Source organism: Archocentrus centrarchus, chromosome 17 (genome assembly GCF_007364275.1).
Source record: "Archocentrus centrarchus isolate MPI-CPG fArcCen1 chromosome 17, fArcCen1, whole genome shotgun sequence".
In the NCBI taxonomy this organism is placed as follows: domain Eukaryota; kingdom Metazoa; phylum Chordata; class Actinopteri; order Cichliformes; family Cichlidae; genus Archocentrus; species Archocentrus centrarchus.
In genome coordinates this window covers 7,711,353-7,722,991 of record NC_044362.1, presented here as the reverse complement: position 1 = coordinate 7,722,991, position 11,639 = coordinate 7,711,353, and the positions used below count along the sequence as shown (strand labels likewise).

Sequence of the window (11,639 nt, the reverse complement as noted above, 5' to 3'; positions counted from 1 at the left end):
ACTAAACGTGAGCCCAACAAAGACTCCTCAAGTTAGCACAGAATACAGAGAATGTCTAAACAAGAATAACTATAATACGATGTTACAGAAAACTTTTGGAAAGAACATTTGGCATTATTTTTAATATGACCCTCTTTATAAAGGTTTTCGTTGCCTCAAGGATATTTTAATCAGATCATGGGTGGCACCTTTAGCACTGTCGTCTCAAAGCAAGAAGGTCCTGGGTTCCAATCCACCAGCTGGCCGGGGCCTTCCTGAGTGGAGTTTGCATGTTTTCCTTGTGCCTGCGTGGGTTCTCTCTGGGGACTCCGGCTTCCTCCCACAGTGCAAAGTGTTAGCTAAATTGTTGATTCTGAATTGGCCGTAGGTGTGAATGTGAATGTGACTGGCTGTCTGTCTCTCTCTGCTAGCTCTGTAGCAGACTGACAACCTGACCAGGGCATGCCCTGCCTCTAGCCCAGTAAGAGTTGGGAAAAGCTCAGCTTCCCCATGACCCTGAATCGGATAAGTGGTTAAGAAAATGGATGGATGCATGGCTCCTGCTTCTTTTTCTAATAGGTCTGGCAACCCAAATATATTAGTAGATTAGTAGATTTATTAACAATGGCTTGAAACATTAGTCATTCTTAAAAACCAATATTATTAAAAGTTGTACCAAAAATCCTTTTAAAAATTTCCTTTAATATGATTAGTGTTTCTAAAGTGACTCGTGGCATAGCCTTGTTGTAGTCAACCTCTCCTCCACGCTAATGGAGTGAGATAATGCTTTAATTTTCTAAATAGCCTGGCAACCCAACGCTCCATAATGTGTTTTTGATCTTAGTAATATCTTATAACTACTATGCAGAGCTTAAGTATATTATCTATTAAGTCCCAATTAAGGGTTTAAAACATATAGACTCTGGAAAAATGCCTTTTTTTCTTTTTAGAGCGCATTACTGAACTTTTGCTTATGATAAAGAAGCGTATTCACAGCGTGGGCTGTAACTGCAATAGTCCAGGAAAATTACTGTACACAAGAAACTTCGCCACACGAATATAAGGCAGATGAGGATGATGCGTTGATACGTGATGAATGATGATCGTGATGATCACGCTGGTGGCGGAGGTGGTGGATGTGATTATGAGTGATGATGGACATAATACTGAAATTAATCACTCCCGAGGAAAAAAAAGCGGTGATAAAGAACTCGTGGCAGGACAAAGAAAGAGAACACAGTGGAAAATAGGAGGTGGGAAAAACGTGTGCGGATTTTCAGGAGTGACGTTTGAAAAGAGAGAGCGAGAGAGGGAGAGGGGGAGAGAGAGAGGGAGACGGCGCGATAACAGTGTTTGCCCTTCTTGGACTCAGTTTTGTGACCGGCTGACGGACAGCGCATGCGAAGGACGAAGAAACTTGAGGCAATCCCGCCAACATCCGACATCCAGGTAAATAGAGAAATGAATTTGTCCTAACCCAGATAACCCTGTCATTGAAAGCATGCTTTCTTTCTTTTTTATTTTTACCTCGGTCAGGCTGGCTGAAGACCCAGTTTTCCCTCGCTTGGTATTTGGGAATTTTCGTTTCTCCCCGTCTCCTCTCAGGCATCGCTGCTTAACATTCACCATTTTAAAACTGGAAATTTCGGCATGTGACACTCAAAATACTCCTGTATCGATCCGTGCGTGCTTTTCACTATTTCAGCGAAACAGATTAATGTGGTTAATTCTCGCGGCGGTCCGACTCCGCGCGTATTTCCGAGACTCCGGAGGGTCTGAGGGGTTTCAGTCGCTGTAAAAGTATCTCTCTCTAATCTCAACGCAAAATTAAGCACGAACTGTTGTTATAAAAATGATTATAGAGGGCTCGGATTCATAATGGCCGACAGTGAACATAAAGACCTAATTGCGAGCCTGTGGTCAGAGAGATTGAGGACCTGTCCAATGTGCTTTTATGTAGGGGAATTTCACGACATAGTTACTGTTGTATACACTCATTGATTCTCTTATTGGTCCAGTCATCGATTAAGCCAATTCTGTAGTTCGTGTATTCCCTCGGATCACGGGCTGTCACTTTTAGTGCAAACTGGACAGGCGCAATATTTTTACGCGTGCGAGCCGAATCCCAACAGACGGAGTGCACAGCGACTGACAGACTGGCACTATACGGAACACCGACACCCCGGGGCAAATATTTTACCTGCGCGCCGTCCGTATGTGGAAATTTGTCTGCGGTTCAGCGCGTCCCTAATGAGGGTGATCGGCTGCGAGTCGCTTCAAAAACCCGGCTTAATTGCGTCCATTTATTACGCGACCCTATAAGTCGGCGATAATCAGTATTTGGCTTCATATCCACGGGTGTCTGGTAACGCGCCTGTGTGCGCTGGTTTAGCACAAATCTTATTTATTTATTTATTTGTGTGAGACCTTAAGCATGCCTTGCTCTATTGGGAAATACATTTGCTTAGATTTATGACCTGCCTTCTCAGGTTATATCGATTATGGCAGCCTACTGCTGTGCTTTATTTTTTTGTAAGAGCAAGAAAAGTGGGTCTGCCACATCTATATATAATTTCTTCATGTTGTAGGGTGCACAGCAAGCTTTTGATGCAGTCATCTCTGCAGCTGGGTCAATTCTCAAGAGGAAAATCTCTGCCATGATGGCCCCCTGTTGAACATATACATAAAAACTAATGTGATACATGAATGACTCCCTTACACACATGAGCACACACGCGCACACGATTAGTCTTAAGCGACTATAATGGCTCTGATCAGTGTGAGACATGTTTATGTATGTGGAGAGCTCATGTATTATACATCAGTGCTGCACCAGGGTGTATGGGTGCAATCAGCTCAATGTCTGTGAATACCACGGCTGCAAATGTGTTTATGTACATCAGTGACGAATCCAAATGTGTTTATCTTTGAGTGTACCTTTGATTGCATGAGCACATTTGTGCAGCTTTCCATGGACCAGCTGTGATATTACAAGGGTCTTCTGTGGAAAAATGCAAATGATTGAGACTAGTATTTGTACAAGCAATCCTTATCTTGTGATATGAATAAGAGAAAAAAAAACCCTGTTATCATTCATCTGTTAACTGTTCATGCCAAATAGCCTTTGCCCTGATGGGGGACCAAAGAGGGAAAAGGAGATGTAAAGGAGGGCCGAGAAGGAGGAGGAAGAGGGGAGGTTAGGAGACATCAAGGGATAGGAGGGAGTAGTATGAGAAAGAGGAAGTAGATGAAATATGGACAGGGGTCAGACAGAACATGAGGTGAGATTAGAGGAAAGAGTGGGGAATGAGTGGAGGGCGGGTGGAAGATGGAGAAGAAGAGGATGGGGTGGCAACAGTGGAAAGAGACAGGTTGCACCGAGTCAGTGACTTATGTTGGCGATAAAACTGCCTGAAGAATACAAAGAAAAAGAAAGGTGCTGTTGTTGTGACAAGAGAGGGACACGACAAATCCCATCAGCGGACATTCCCGGGTGTTGTGGGCGACAGTAGAAGAAGAAGAAGGGTTTGGTGTAGATGGTGCGTTACTGAGGGGATGGAGGATGACACAGAGGACTTATAAAAAGCGTGTGCGAGTTCAGGAGAGGAACAACAGAGCCGAGGAGTCCGCGCGGCGCAGTATTTGAATTCAGGCCTTGAATGAAGATTTTCTTTAACCATTTTCACCTGCCAATCTTACATAACCTTGTTGCCTCTCATGCCTGAAGTGGCTTCTAACGCTTTGCCAGCAAGACAGATCACTTACTAATACTGTTCCAGAGAGTCCGCTAGCTGTCTTCATTTAAAGGCTCAATCAAAAGCAATCAATGACATGCCCTCAAAGATGCTGCAGTCACGTCCAAACACGCTGATCACCATTCCAAGGAGAGAAAGATGCCTTTGTGTGCAGCTCCCCTGCATGGGAAACACACATGGGGGACATGAGAAATGATCTGTGAGCCTCTGTTTCTGTTTGATTCCCTCCTAATGAGAATAGGAGAACCCCCAAGATGAGCCCCCTTGGGGGCTTTTCTGTTCCAACAAAGTGTGTGGCAGTCGACGGACGGCGTACCATTCATTAGCTGACAATTCAGTGAAATGAATCAGACAACATGGCCTCCCAGGGATCCTCGTGGAGAACAAGGAAATGAATGCTTAGTGCTCAAGACATGAACGTTCCCCAGGGCCCTCACGCAGAGAGGTAATGCAATTGCAGAATTCCTTTTCCTTTCCAATTGTTACAAACGGGAAAGGAAACGAGGAGCTTCTGGGATCTGACATCGCCTCAGATCCTGCTTGTACTCCCCTCTTCTTGCTTTTCGGGATTGGAGAAATGAGCTGTGTAAAAACCTTCGGCAGAGTACTATTCCTCTGGTGTCAGTCTTTTGAAGGGGAAGTGAGACGTCTGCGACACTGCAGTGACTTTGCCCAGAACTAACTCTCAACTATATTATCTCCAATTACCTACTCAAGGCAAGAGACTGGCGAGTCATTTTTCATTCATATGTGGTGCTCCCTTTAAAAAGGTAGACGTGGAGGGGTGAACTGTGCGCTCCCTCGGTGCCCTTTGATGGTGATTGTGCATCAAAGGAAGGGGAAGACAAATGGTTGCTGATGCAGACTTTTTAAGAAGGGAAACTCGCCACTGGTTTCACAGCAAGCATCTCTGAGGGAAAGTGTTGGATTTAGGTTGAACATCCTTCACGCTTTTCTCTGCCCCCCTCCCCACTTCAATACTGTGATGTGTCCCCAGCGTCCCAAGACTGAGGTTAGAGCAGGACAAGCTGACCCCAGCTTTTGCAGAGCTGCGTTGAAACATGGAGTCACTCTCTCCCCAGTGGTGGTGATGTGAGGAAGGGAGGGGGGGGAGACGGTCATTTAGAGGAAATGGCTATGTCTAGCAGTGCAGTCTTTTTCCTCACTATAGGCCTGTGGGATGGTGCTGCAGAGTCTGTCACGGTCTGATTGTTCCCAGATCAACATTGCTGTTTACTCGCGTGCACATGACAACATATGCATGCACACACTCCAGCAATGGCACATACCTCTGTCCAAGACTACATAGTCTTCAAATGATTGTAATTTACAAGCACGCACACACCCATATATTATGGTGATCTCCTTTATATTTTTCCCCTTATGCAAAAAAATTAAAGCACAGAGGTGCGTTTTCTGTCTGCAGTGGGTCTGCGTTACCACCGGGCTGAACTGAATTTCTGAGCGGGACGTTAGATTGGTGGAGGTAACTCCCAGCTCGGTGGTGGATGGCTGTTTGAATGGGTGGCATGAAGGCAGACTCCCGTGGAAAAAAAAAAAAGTGCAGCAACTCGCTCCGCTGGAGACATTATTATACAGAAAGACAGGAGGCTGCTCCAGGCTGTGTGTGGAGGCGTGTGTGTGTGTGTGTATATGTGTGTAACTTCTGTGTATTTACATTTATACCCTACTGTGCAGAAATGAGATAGAGACAGGGCAAGGGAGTTGGACACTGACAGAACGAGAGAGCTTATATGACTGTTGGTTGTAGGTGTGTGTTGGTTATAGACCTGCTGCCACTGGCTGAAGTATTGGAGTTGTGAGCTAAAAAGAATCTTCTCTGTAGTTATGTCAGATGGAAATATGGTACTGGGCATTTCCTTTTTTTTTTTTTTTTTTCTGAATCTTTTTGGAACAGCTTCAGTGTTTTCACGCAGGTGCACAGATGTTAAAAAAGAAAGAAATTTTAAAAAGCAGTGTTAATGGTGAGACTCCCAGAGTCCCTGAAGTTGGATAAAATCCAGAGAAAGAAGCAACACATATCCATATTTCAGTAAGGAAAGATCATTAGGAGAAATTGAACAAGATTTATTGAAAATACAAATAGCTGATTTGGCGATTGGACACCCCCCCCCCCCCCCCAGAGTCTAGACCCTGGTGGTAGTGGTGGTGACTAAGATGGAGGCTTGCAAGGAGCTCTTGGGTGGTGAAGGGGAGGAGGGACAATGACAAATGAGCAGTGATATTTAAACCACACTGAGTGAAGCCCGATTGGCTCAAGGAAGTAAAGTAAAGTAAAGTAAAATTTTATTTATATAGCACTTTTCTAGATAAAATCACAAAGTGCTTTACAGCATTTAAAAGAAAACAATAATACACAATAAAACACACACAAACCACTAGTTAAAAGCAAGCCTGTACAAATGAGTCTTGAGCTGTTCTTTAAATGATTCAATAGAGTCCACAGATCTCAGGTGTGATGGTAGTGCATTCCACAATTTAGGAGCTGCAACCTCGAAAGCACAGTCTCCCTTAGTTTTTAGCCTAGAGCGAGGAACCACCAACAGATTTTGGTCAGAAGACCTCAGCAGTCTGTGCGTTATGTATGGGTGTAAGAGCTCACTAATGTATTCAGGCATTTGACCATGCAGAGCTCTGAAAGTCATCACCAAGATCTTAAACTGGGATCTGAACTTTATGGGAAGCCAGTGCAGAGATGACAAGATAGGTGTCACATGAGACCACTTAGAGGATCCTTTAAGTAGCCTGGCAGCAGCATTTTGGACCAACTGGAGGCGATTCAAAGACGATTTGCTGAGACCAATGTATAAAGAATTACAGTAGTCCAACCGAGAGGAGACAAAAGCATGAACAATAATTTCCAATTCCGGCTTGGACACCATTCGACTGAGGCGGGCAATATTTCGCAAATGAAAAAAGCAGGATCGCACAAGGCTATTAACATGTTTCTCAAAGCTAAGAGCTTGGTCAAATGTAACTCCTAGGTTTCGAACATTTGACTGAACCATTGATGATAAAAAACCAAGATTGTTTATCACAGTGGGAACAAAGCTATCGGGTGCACAGACAAGAACTTCAGTTTTCCCGGTATTAAGTGAAAGGTAGTTAGCAGCCATCCAGTTCCTTACAGCCTCAACACAGTTCTGAAGAATAGATAGTTTTTTAACATTCTGTGGAGAAAAGGAGATATACAGCTGAATATCATCAGCGTAACAATGATATGAGACCTCTTTAAATGCGCCCAAAATGTCTCTGAGAGGTAGTAAATACAAAGTGAACAAGATAGGACCCAACACAGAGCCTTGGGGCACACCACAGGACAGAGCAGCAGATGAGGATGTAAAACTATCAGCAGCCACTGAGAAGCTTCTGTCTGAGAGGTAAGAGCGGAACCAATCTAAGGCTGATCCAGAGATGCCCACCCATGTCCTTAACCTGTCAATTAAAATGTTGTGATCTACTGTGTCAAATGCTGCCGATAAGTCCAGGAGTACAAGAACAGAGTATTCACCTGCATCCCTTTTCATTAGAATATCGTTAGAGACTCTTAGGAGAGCAGTTTCAGTGGAGTGCAGGTTACGAAATCCAGACTGAAACTTATCGAGTATGTTATATTTAGCTAACATAACATTTAGCTGTTTGACCACAACTTTTTCTAAGACTTTTGATACAAAAGAAAGCTTTGAAATTGGTCTAAAACTTTGAGGAAGTGAAGGATCAGCATCAGGTTTTTTCAATAGGGGATGAATAACAGCTTGTTTAAAATATTGGGGGACAGAGCCAGTAACCAGTGACCTGTTAATCATTGTTAACACACATGGCCCAATGGTGCAAAAAATTTTCTTAAATAAAATGTCGGTAAAACATCAATGGAGCTAGAGGAGGGTTTCATGCTATCAACCACACTTAGGAGATCTTTTAATGATATTGGTGAAAAGTTCTCCAGGATTGAAGGCCGAGTGGGAAGTAAGAATCAGAATCAGAATCAGAATCAGAAGGTTTTATTGCCATATGGGTGAACAGGTTCACAGCATTAGGAAATTGCTGCGGTACTTCGTGCTTACAGAAAAAAACAAATAAGTATAAAAACTATAAGACAATATACAAGTATACAAATTGCAAATAGGCAGAAGAAGATACAGAGGGATTTATGTTTGCTCTAATATTGTTAACTTTACCAATAAAAAAGGATAAAAAGTTTTCACAGTCTTCATTAGACTGAATGGGTGAAGTAGGAGAAGCAGGTGTAACAATCTGTTTGATTGTGTCAAATAGCATTTTTGGATTTCGTCTACTGTTAGAAATCAGCCGAGAGAAATAAGCAGCTCTTGCGTCCTTCACCATGTTATTAAAAGAAAATATAAGTTCCTTTAAGTGAATTAGGTGGACTTGGAGCTTTGTTGATTTCCATAGACGCTCCACTTTCCGACAGCTACGTTTCAAAAAGCGAATACTGTCGTTCATCCAAGGGGAGGATTTGCTGAAAGTGGCCTTCCTCATTTTAAAAGGAGCTATTCTATCTAAAATAGAGAGACACTGATGGTTAAAAGAGTCTACTAAAAGATTTACATCATTTGAAGTAGAAACCTCCTCATGATTAAAAGCAGCAGGCGGGCAGAAAGGTGATTGGACTAGAAGAAATGTGGGCAGCATTGAGTTTGACAGCGTGGGAAAGTGGTGGTGATGTCATACAGAGAGGTGCCCAAATACCTGGGAAAGAACGTGGATGAGTGAGTTCAGATCTTCCTTAATGAACTTATGCCTAAGCTTCATGTGCATGACTAAAAGTTGTTACTAAAAGGTTACTTTATGGAACTGAGGTATTATACTATAGTTAGTAATTACACTCGTACTGTATTACTTTACCAGGTTTGGATCAGAGGTTGACTGCTGAGCTTAATATCATTTTCTCCACTTTGCTTTCAGAGGGTTAGCTTGCATAGGAAATAAGAAAGAGCCTCTAAAAGAGAAAGAGATGCTCCTCCCGGTAATTCAAAAGTTCTCCTACTGTTTGTCAGCAGCCAGCTTGCCTCCACCAGCTTTGCCTGCTTTTGATTGAAGCAGTCAGTTAGCATATGTTAGCTTAGCTTCAGTAAGTCCTTGCTGTAAGTCTCCAGGGCAGAGTTTACACGAAGGTTAACAATCTGCAATTATGTTGTAACCGTAGGCTGGCTACTTGTTAAACCACACGTGTCTTGTTTTCTATTTCTACCGCAGTTCCTGTAAATCTTCAGTGAGTTATATGCAGTCAATAATGTGCATTTTCTGTATACGACACCAGGGTGGCCGATTTTCAAGCGTCAGTTGGTGTGGCAGCTGTAGCAATAGTCTGCCAGAAATTTTTTGGGAAAGTAGTCATTTGCGTGAACATGTCCTTTAAATAGCCCAGAGGGACAGCGCCACAGTGGATCTGAGGTCAAAAAAGCCAACTTGTGTAAAGCCTGAAGTCCCACGATGCAACAATATGCTAAATTGTTAATAACTATCCACCCACATCTGTCCTTGAAATCATGTTATTAGTTTATATATCATTACCTGTTCTTGGCATTACTAAAAAGTCTCTTTATTTGTTATGATAATTTATTTAAACTGCAGCAACCATATGGTGCCACAAAAAGTGTTTTCATTGTTAACAGGCTTCCCGATTTGAGAGGTCACAGGAGGTATGTTAGATATCCATATTTATAACAGTAAAATAATTATTTCTGCAAATGATGACTTTAAAGAGAAAAAAAAACAGAAGAATAATCTTCCAAAAGAAAAAAAAATAGCTGTAGTGAACAGACTTTTTCTAAAATAAAATTGTTGTTCAGCTAGATGGAAAATTGTGATTCTGTCTCTGACAACTCAGAAAGAGAAAGGAACAGAGAAGAGTACAGACTGTGATTTACTGTTAGGTCCTGATCACTCCTGTCTATGTGCCAGGAATATAAATAGTTGTCAATAATATTTATGAATATTACTGCTGCCGTGCCGCATTTGTAAATTTGTGGGGCTCTCTTGCCTTGAGCACACTCATATGGACCATGTAGCTGACTCTCACTTTAGGCTATTTAATAAACTCAGAGGAAAGACTCCTACAAGCAGCTAGAAGCAACAACCACAACTTCAGCTCCTGTGAATGTTTGTGGAAACAGGATTAAGCCTATGTACGTCTCATTCGTAACCTCTGACAGGCTTGTTTGTGTGCTTCTGGCAACTTGGGCTCTGTGTTGTGTTCGTGTACCTGCCGTATTTCTGTAATGCGGAAAAACGTTGCCCATCATATGAAAAAAAAAAAATCTGTTTAACCAAACTGCTCTTTTTTTTTTTTTTTCATTAAAAAAAAAAGGCTTCATTTTATTTGGTGTGAGATTATTTTGGGCACTGTGAGAACATCTGTCAGGGGAATTACTTTGCACACAGCATTCTTTTACATCACGAGTCATGGTGCTGGGAGGTCTTAGGTGTACAAGTGAAGAACAGATCAAAGAACAGGCATATCAGTCACACAGCCCAGCTTGCATTACTTCCGTGTACAAGGATAATGAGGGTGGAATCCATGAGGGGGATCAGATCTCACTGAGCTGCACTGAAATGAAAGAGGAAACAATTAGTGCTTTAGCACATGGAATCTGAAATCAGGAAATTGAACATTAAATTAGAGTCTCTCTATTTAGACATCACATTGAAATGATTAGTTTTAAAACGTGACTGAATAGTGGTTTTCAATTTTACAGCTTCCACTGGATTCCCATTTACTGGTCCTTATTTCTCACACCATAAGTCATAAGCACATATGAAATTGAAGGCACTAGCTGAAGCTACTTAAATAATTTCACCATGGTTTAACACAATTTAGAAAGACTTTAATAAGCTTTGCAACAAAAGGTGCCAATGACTGTAACCGGCGCTTTGGAATTAAATTTATCATACTCAGAAAATTAACTATTTTTCTGAACAGTTGCTTTTGAATTGGGGGAGAAAAACTGCTTCCACAGGAGGTAGCTCATTTTTTTTGAGTAGTATTTATCTCTTCAGTGTTTGGGCTCATCTTTAACAAGGCTGCCAGTAATTCTGGTATAAAATGCTGTGCGTGCCTGAGGTAGGAGTGACTGTGTAGGTGTCTGCTTGGGCTGGTGGTAATGTGCATCTGCACGGCTGCGTAGTATCACATCAGCTGCAGACGTGCGTGCATGTCGGTGTGTATTTTTGCGTGGGGGGGCCCACGGCAGAATGAAACCTACAGTATAAGCTGCCACCCCTGACATAGAAATCCTGTAGGAATTGAGCAAATCCTATTGTAAATTTGCCTACTCCATGAAGATAATTGGCTTATTCCTGTGTTAAATAGCCGGTCCTACAGGACACTGACTGGGCTTAGCATGCTCCGTGTAGACAGTGTGTCTACTCCTCTGCTTCTTAGGGACTTAGAGGCACATTACATACTGAATTACTGTATGACAGTGATGAACTGATAGCTGCCGTGCCCAGCCCAGCGCTCCTATGCAGGGACTGACACGAGCAAGAGTCTGCAAGGGCACGAGCTCCATTCCCACAAGCCGCTCCTCTTTGAAACAAGTCCACATGGCTCCAGCTGCTTGATGTATGAAAGGCAGTTACGCAGGCTAGTTTAGGAACAATATGCACCTCCAAGACTCCAGAGCTACATTTCCCATGCCTTGCAAACCTCTCAATTTCTGGTTTTCATGCTCAAGTCTACACAACAGTTTCAGGCTTCTGTTGAGCTTGGATGTGGAGAAAGTGTTGCGTAGCCTTACCTAAATCATTATCCACACATCAAACACCATCTGGCTTTCACTCCCTTACTTTGAAGATTCCTTCCTCATCAGCCCTTTGCCTAAAGCAGACACAACAGATAAATGTGTGCGTGCATTCATATAT

At 42.6% G+C, this 11,639-nt stretch overlaps 1 protein-coding gene across 1 annotated transcript in view; it reads left to right on the top strand.

Annotated features, from left to right (window-relative positions):
• The first annotated feature begins 1,336 nt into the window (after positions 1 to 1,336).
• cdh24b (cadherin 24, type 2b) overlaps positions 1,337 to 11,639 on the top strand; it is a 149,351-nt gene continuing 139,048 nt past the window's right edge. Inside the window, exon 1 of the mRNA XM_030751439.1 lies at positions 1,337 to 1,428. The gene's annotated coding sequence lies outside the window, so the exon portion shown is untranslated. The remainder of the gene's footprint in view (positions 1,429 to 11,639) is intronic.